Source organism: Musa acuminata, chromosome BXJ2-6 (genome assembly GCF_036884655.1).
Source record: "Musa acuminata AAA Group cultivar baxijiao chromosome BXJ2-6, Cavendish_Baxijiao_AAA, whole genome shotgun sequence".
In the NCBI taxonomy this organism is placed as follows: Eukaryota; Viridiplantae; Streptophyta; class Magnoliopsida; order Zingiberales; family Musaceae; genus Musa; species Musa acuminata.
This window is the reverse complement of record NC_088343.1, coordinates 31,803,415-31,810,419: the sequence shown is the minus strand read 5'-3', so window position 1 is coordinate 31,810,419 and position 7,005 is coordinate 31,803,415.

Sequence of the window (7,005 nt, the reverse complement as noted above, 5' to 3'; positions counted from 1 at the left end):
TTGTGCTCCTAATTTGGCCCAAACCAGTCTGTATCAGGGCCCAATTGGCCCCTAACCAAGTTATAGGATTAACCCTTAATCCTAACCCTAATTACATGCAAACTACAAAATTAAGACATAGTCCTAAGCAAGTTTTTAACCAGCAACGTCGAGTTTCCTTTCAGTGAGCTTTTCGGCGAACTTCCGGTGGACTTCCGATACACCCTCGCATTTCTTCTCGCAGACTCCCAGTAGGCTCCCGGTCTTGTGGCGAGTTCAGTGAGTCTTTAGCAAGTAGCCGAACCTTCTCGGTGATCTCCTGAACCTCTGACGATCTCTACGGTGGACTTCCAAAAACTTCGGTAAGTCCCCGATTTCTTCTCGGTTGGTTTTGGCAGCACTTCCGACGAATCTTCAGACTCTCGGCAGACTCTCGAACACCCATCAAACTTGACTCTGGTAGACTTGCTTTATGTCTTCAAGCTATCGTAGTCAATCTTGCACACTTAACTCAATAATATGGATTAGATCAATTGATTTCATCATCAAAATCCAAGATTCAACACTCCACACAAATCCTTCTACTTGCTTCTCAGTGATGGATGCTAGCGGCTCGACCTCCAACCACTTGGTAAAGTAATCCACCCCGACGATGTGGAATTTTCTCTATTCCGAAGCTAGTGGGAAGGGACCGAGGAGGTCCATTCCCCATTGCGCGAAGGGTCAAGCGCTGTCTAGGGGGGTCAGGGGAACCGCAGGCTGATGATGTGCTTGAGCATGCTTTTGACAATGCGGGCACCGCTGTACATAGGCCATAGCATCCCGACGCACGGTCGACCAGTACTATCCTTGTCAGAGGACTTTGACGGCTAGGGTCTGACCGCCAATGTGTTCCCCATAGATTCTTTCGTGAACCTCGGCTAACACCGACTGGGCTTCCGTGGGGTTCAAACAACGTAGGAATGGTTAGGTGAATGACCTTCGATAAAGCTGCTCGTTCATCTCGCAATACTATGCCTATGTGCATCGGAGTCATTGGGAGGCCATCCTATTGGCTAGCCGTGTCCCATCTTTTTTGTAATAGAGGTTTTCTTCAACCCAGGTTGGGGTCACGTTTGCGGTGGCCACCTCTTTGGCCATAATAGTTCGGTAAGGAAGTCGTTTGACCTCTAGCGGTGGTTTAGTGTCTTGACCCAAGGCGAGCCTCACCAAGGCATCGGCTTGTGCGTTTTGCGCTCGTGGCACCCTCGTTATGACGAAGCCCTAGAAGCGGCTAACGAGTTTCTTTATCTCAGACAGGTATTTCGTTATGGTGGTGTTCTGAGCCATATAGTCTCCGTTGATATGGCTGACCACTAGCTGAGAGTCAGTGAAAACATGGATGCCTTTGACTTGCAGCTCGAGGGCCAACTTGAGGCCGGATAGGAGCGCTTCGTATTTGGCTTCATTGTTGGTGGCCTTGAACCCGAAGTGGAGTGCGTTCCTGAATGTCTAGCCATCGGGGCTTTCAAGGACAAGGCCAACCCCGCCTCCTTTTGCATTTGCCGAGCCATCGACGTGCAAGCTCCACCATTGCTCAGTATGCTCGCCATCGCTATTGCCGAGGGGAGTCAATTCTGAGATGAATTCGGCTACGGCTTGAGCCTTGATGGCCATCCTCGGGACATATTATATGTTGAACTCCCCGAGTTTGACCGACCACTTGAGCATTCGTCCGGACACGTCAAATTTGGACAAGACCTGCCACAGTGGCCGGTCGATTATCACTTTGATAGGGTGGGCCTAGAAGTAGGGCCATAACTTTCTTGCCATCTGTACGAGTGCTAAGGCCAGTCTTTCCATCGGTTGTTATCTCACCTCCGGCCGATCGAGGACGTGCTCAGGTGGTAGATCGACTATTGTACTCTAGAATCGTCTCGAGTCAGGATGAAACTGACAGCATGCTCGAAAGCCGCAAGGTGGAGGTTAAGCGGTTCTCTCGGAGAGACCGTAGCAAGTCGGGGTAGGTGCGCCAGGTGCTCTTTTAGTTGGCCAAAGGCCTCTTGACATTATGGGGTCCATTCAAAGTTCTTCGGGCACTTCAGGATTTGGAAGAAGGGAAGGCACTTATCCCCTAACCGAGATAGGAACCGAGCTAGGGAGGCGAGCCTTCCAACTAAATGTTGGACCTCCTTTGCCGACCAAGGGGGCTCCATGTTGATGATAGCTCAAACTTTTTTTGGGTTGGCGTCTATTCACCTTCAGTGGATTATGAATCCAAGGAACTTTCTTGAGCTGACCCCGAAGACACACTTGGCGGGATTGAGATGCATGCTACATTTCCATAATTTCCTGAATGTCTCGATGAGATCCATTAGGTGAGTCTAGGAGGATTTGCTTTTGACGATCATGTCATCGACGTATACTTCCATGTTCCTTCTGATTTGGTGGGTGAACGTCTTGTTCATCATCATTTGGTAGGTTGCCCCTGCATTCTTCAACCCGAATGGCATGACTTTGTAGAAGTAAACTCCTCGGTTTATGATGAATGTTGTATGTTCCTAGTCTTCGGGCGCCATCTTGATTTGGTTGTACCCCGAGAATGCATCCAGGAACATGAGGAGCTCGTGCCTTGAGGTTGTGTCAACTAGCTGGTCAATCCTCGATAGTGGATAGCAGTCCTTCGGGCACACCCAATTGAGGTCGGTGTAGTAAACACACATCCTCCAACTTCCATTTGGCTTTTTAATGAGGACTACATTCGATAGCCATCGCAGGTATTTTGCTTATGCGATGAATCTCATCGCCAGGAGTCACTCTATTTCGTCATCAACCACCTTTTATCGGTCAAGCACTAGCTTTCGAGGTCGCTGCTTCACCAGTCGCGCTTGGGGACTGATGTTCAAGTGGTGTTGTGCGACCGCTCGGTTGATCCCGGGAATATCCACTGGTGACCAGGCAAAGACGTTGGCATTTTTAACTAGCAGGTTGATGAGCTGCTCTCTTTCCTCCTCTAGTAGCCCCGACCCGACCCTAACGACCCTATCTGGTCGGTCATGGCACAGCGGGACTTCTTGGGTGTGCTCGGTCGGTTTGGGTCACTGTGTTGGTTTGGCGACGTCCCGAGGGTCGGCGATAGGATGTTCATGTCTCGGCTTCTTTGGTAATGCGACAGCCACCAAGTAACAATGTCAAGACTCCCGAGGATCACTCCTTGCTTGCCCGACCCCTTCTCGTGTCGGGAATTTTATCGCCCAGTGATATGTGGAGATGACTACTCTGAGCTTGTTGAGGGTTGGGTGACCCAGGATAGCATTGTATGTCGAGGGGAGTTCCACCACCATAAAGGTCACCATGACCGTCTTGACTTGCGGGCCCTCATCCAGGGTGACCGGTAGAACGGTTGTGCTGAGGGATGAGATGGAATCTCATGTAAATCCGGTGAGTGCTGATTGACTCGGGGCGAGGTCTTCCTTGGTCAGGCTGAGTTTTCGGAAGGCGTCGAAGTATAGGATATCAGTAGAGCTCCCGGTGTCCACCATGATCCTTTTAACCCGAGCATTGGCGATCCTGGCCGAGATGACTAGCGCATCATCGTGCTCTGGGTATTCGGTCTCTCCTGTTGGGAAGGTGATCTCGGGCACCTGGGGTTGCCTCGAGCGCTTCTCTACGACTGCTCGGGCATAAGCCTTTCGTCCTGCCACGCTATCTCCCCCTATTGCCGGACCACCGCTAATCACGTCAATCTACTTCTCGACCAGCCTGAAGGGACGGGGAGACATTTTGTGTGGCCTCCTAATGTAGTGCCCCAGATGCCCCCAGTATATGAGTTCTTCAATTTGATTATTGAGGTCGTGACATTCCTCGGTGTCGTGTCCATAATCGCAATGAAACCAGCAGTACTTCAAATGGTCCCTGAGCTCGCCTTCATCGGGTTTGGAGGCTTCATGAGTCCTCTCTCCCTGATCTACAGGAATATCTTAGTCCTGGAGGAATTCAAAGGCGGGAGTGGGGGTCTCGAGAGTGTCGCGTCAGGTCGATCGATTCTCCTTCTTGGTGACGCCGGGAGCTGCCCTCGGGTCGATTCTGGTCATGGCCTCTTGTTCTCCTCCCGCTTTCCCGCACCAATGCTTCGACGACCACGTATTGGTTGGCTTGTTAAAGCATTTGGGGAATGGTCATAGGGGGCCACTCGACCAGTGACCAAAAGAACCTGGAAGGTTAGAGTCCCATTAGAAAGACCTGCATTATCAAGGAAGGGTGAGTGTCGGGTAGCCCCCGGATTTCAGTAGCAAAACATGTCACAAAATGAGAAAGTGTCTCGTCGTCCTTTTGGCTGAGACCGAGGAGTAGAGCCGCAGATGGCCTTGATCGCACACTGGCCATGAAGTTGAGCTTGAACTCTTTGGCAAGTTGGTTGAAAGAGGCGATCAAGGCCGGTCTGAGATGGCTATACCACATTCGAGCTGGGCTTCCGAGCGAGGTGGGGAACACCCTGCACATGAGGGCGTCAGAAGTACCATATACGACCATCTGGGTCTGAAAGGTGACGACATGTTCCGTTGGGTCATAGCCGCCATCATAGGCTTCGAGAACAGAGAGACGAAAGCTTGTAGGGATTGGCTTGTCCTGAACCTTGGGTGTGAAAGGAGATGCTCCTGAAGAGGCCTTGCCGAGCTCATCCTTGGATTTACGGAACTCATGTTGAACCTCGTCCAGGCACCGATTTACCGAGCGTAGTTGTGCCTGGAGGGAGTCCACCTAGTCGAACGATAGGGTGACGGGCTTGGGGCTACCGATGCGGGGAGTTGAAGGCTTCGCGCATCGTGCATGGGCATCAGCCTCGGGCTCAGTCGCCATTCGGGCGATGTGGCGACAATCGTCGTCGTGAGCTGTCGGGGAGCCAGGGGCGGTGCAGGAGAGGGTGGGGGCTATGTGGGAGCCGAGGGTGGCAACTCCCACTATGGCGTCGGTAGTTGTCCAAGAGGCAAGACGAGGGGAACGATGGTTTGCATCATCTCCGCCAGGACTTGAACTTGGTGTGTTAGCTTGAGGAACGCCTTAGAGGAGACGGAAGGTTGAGCAGCAACCATTCCCCAGGGTGATAACCCCGTGTCAGTGAACAGCCTCTAGTAGCGCCCCGTGGTTGCTATGTTGAATCTCGAATTTTGATGATGAAATCAATTGATGGGTTAATTGATCTAATCCATATTATTGAGTTAAGTGTGTAGGATTAACTATGATAGCTTGAAGACATAAAGCAAGTCTACCGGAGTCAAGTTCGATGGGTGTTCGAGAGTCCGCCGAAAGTCCGAAAATTCGTCGAAAGTACTGCCGAAACCAACCGAGAAGGAATCGGGGACTTGCTAAAGTTTTCGGAAGTCCGCCGAAGAGATCGTCGAAGGTTTGCGGAGATCATCGAGAAGGTTCGGCTACTTGCCAAAGACTCACTGAACTCACCACAAGATCGGGAGCCTACTGGGAGTCCGCCGGAAGTTCACCCGAAAGCTCGCCGAAAGGAAACTCGACGTTGCCGATTAAAAACCTGCTTAGGACTGTCTTAATTTTATAGTTTGCATGTAATTAGGGTTAGGATTAAGAGTTAATCTTATAATCTGGTTAAGGGCCAACTAGGCCCGAATTTGGACTGGTTTGGGCCAAGTTTGGAGCCCAACCAATGACCCATAAGGTCAGGCGGTGGCACCGCCCAGAACCTGAAAGGTCGGGCAGTGGTACCGCCGGACTGGGCGGTGGCACCGCCTAGAACCCGAGAGTTCCGATGGTGGCACCGCCAGTACACTATCAATGTTAGACACTGACAGGCGGTGCCACCGCCACTAACAGGCAGTAGCACCGCTAGCACTGAGAAACCCAAGAGGATTCAAATTTGGGCACCGTTAGTACACTGCCAGTGTCAGACACTAACAAGCAGTGGCACCGCTAGCACCGGGAAACCCAAAAGCAATTCAAATTTGGAGCCCAAATTTGAATCCTCTTGGGGCCTATAAATATCCCTCAATTCTCAATAGAGAAGACAACTTTTGAGAAGCAAGAGATTGAGATAAAAGCCTTAGCAAAGTCTTTAGCAAGTTTTGTTTTCAATAGCTTGAGTGTTCACCTCCCTCTTTCTCTTTGAAAATTTGTAAAAGTGTGAACCACTTGTAAAAGGTTGTAAGAGGGGTATTTGTCCTTCCCTTTCAAAGTAATTTGCTAGTGAAAGTTGGGAGCCTCATTGAAGAAGGCTTCGCAAGTGGATGTAGGTCATTTTGACCGAACCACTTTAAATTGGTGTGTTCCTTGAATGTGTGAGTATTTACTTTTCTGAAACCGTTATTTACATAGCAGCAAGCTTTTAGTTTTCTTCTTCTCACTTTACTCGAGCTACTTTCTTCAAGTCATTAACGAATTGAAATCTCTATGCATTTACGAAATCATTTTCAAATTTATAAATTTTAATCCACTACACTAATTCATCACCCCCCCCCCACCCCTCTTAGTGCCGCTCTGATCCCAACAATTGGTATCAGAGCTAGGCTCACTCTCATATTTAGTTTAATACCCAAGAGAGATAGCTTACTCCAGCATGCATGAGGGTCATTTCATTACACATCCACCTATGTTTAATGGGTCGGATTACACATATTGGAAAACTCGAATGAGGATCTTCCTCATTTCCATGGATTTCGAGCTTTGGACTATTGTCAAAAATGGATTTCAAAAATCTTCTCTTCCGATGAGCGAATGGGATGAATCGGAGAAAAAGGTTTTTGCTTTAAACGCAAAGGCTATGAATGCCTTGTTTTGTGCATTGGACAAGAATGAATTTAATTGCGTTTCAATTTGTGATTCGACTTTTGATATTTGGAGAACTCTTGAGGTCACTCATGAAGGCACTAGCCGAGTGAAAGAATCCAAAATCAATAATCTTGTGCACTCTTGCGAACTTTTTCGAATGAAATTAAGTGAGTCTATCGGAGACATGTACACCCGTTTTACAGATGTCATCAATGGACTCAAAGCTCTTGGTAAAAGTTTTTCTAACTTTGA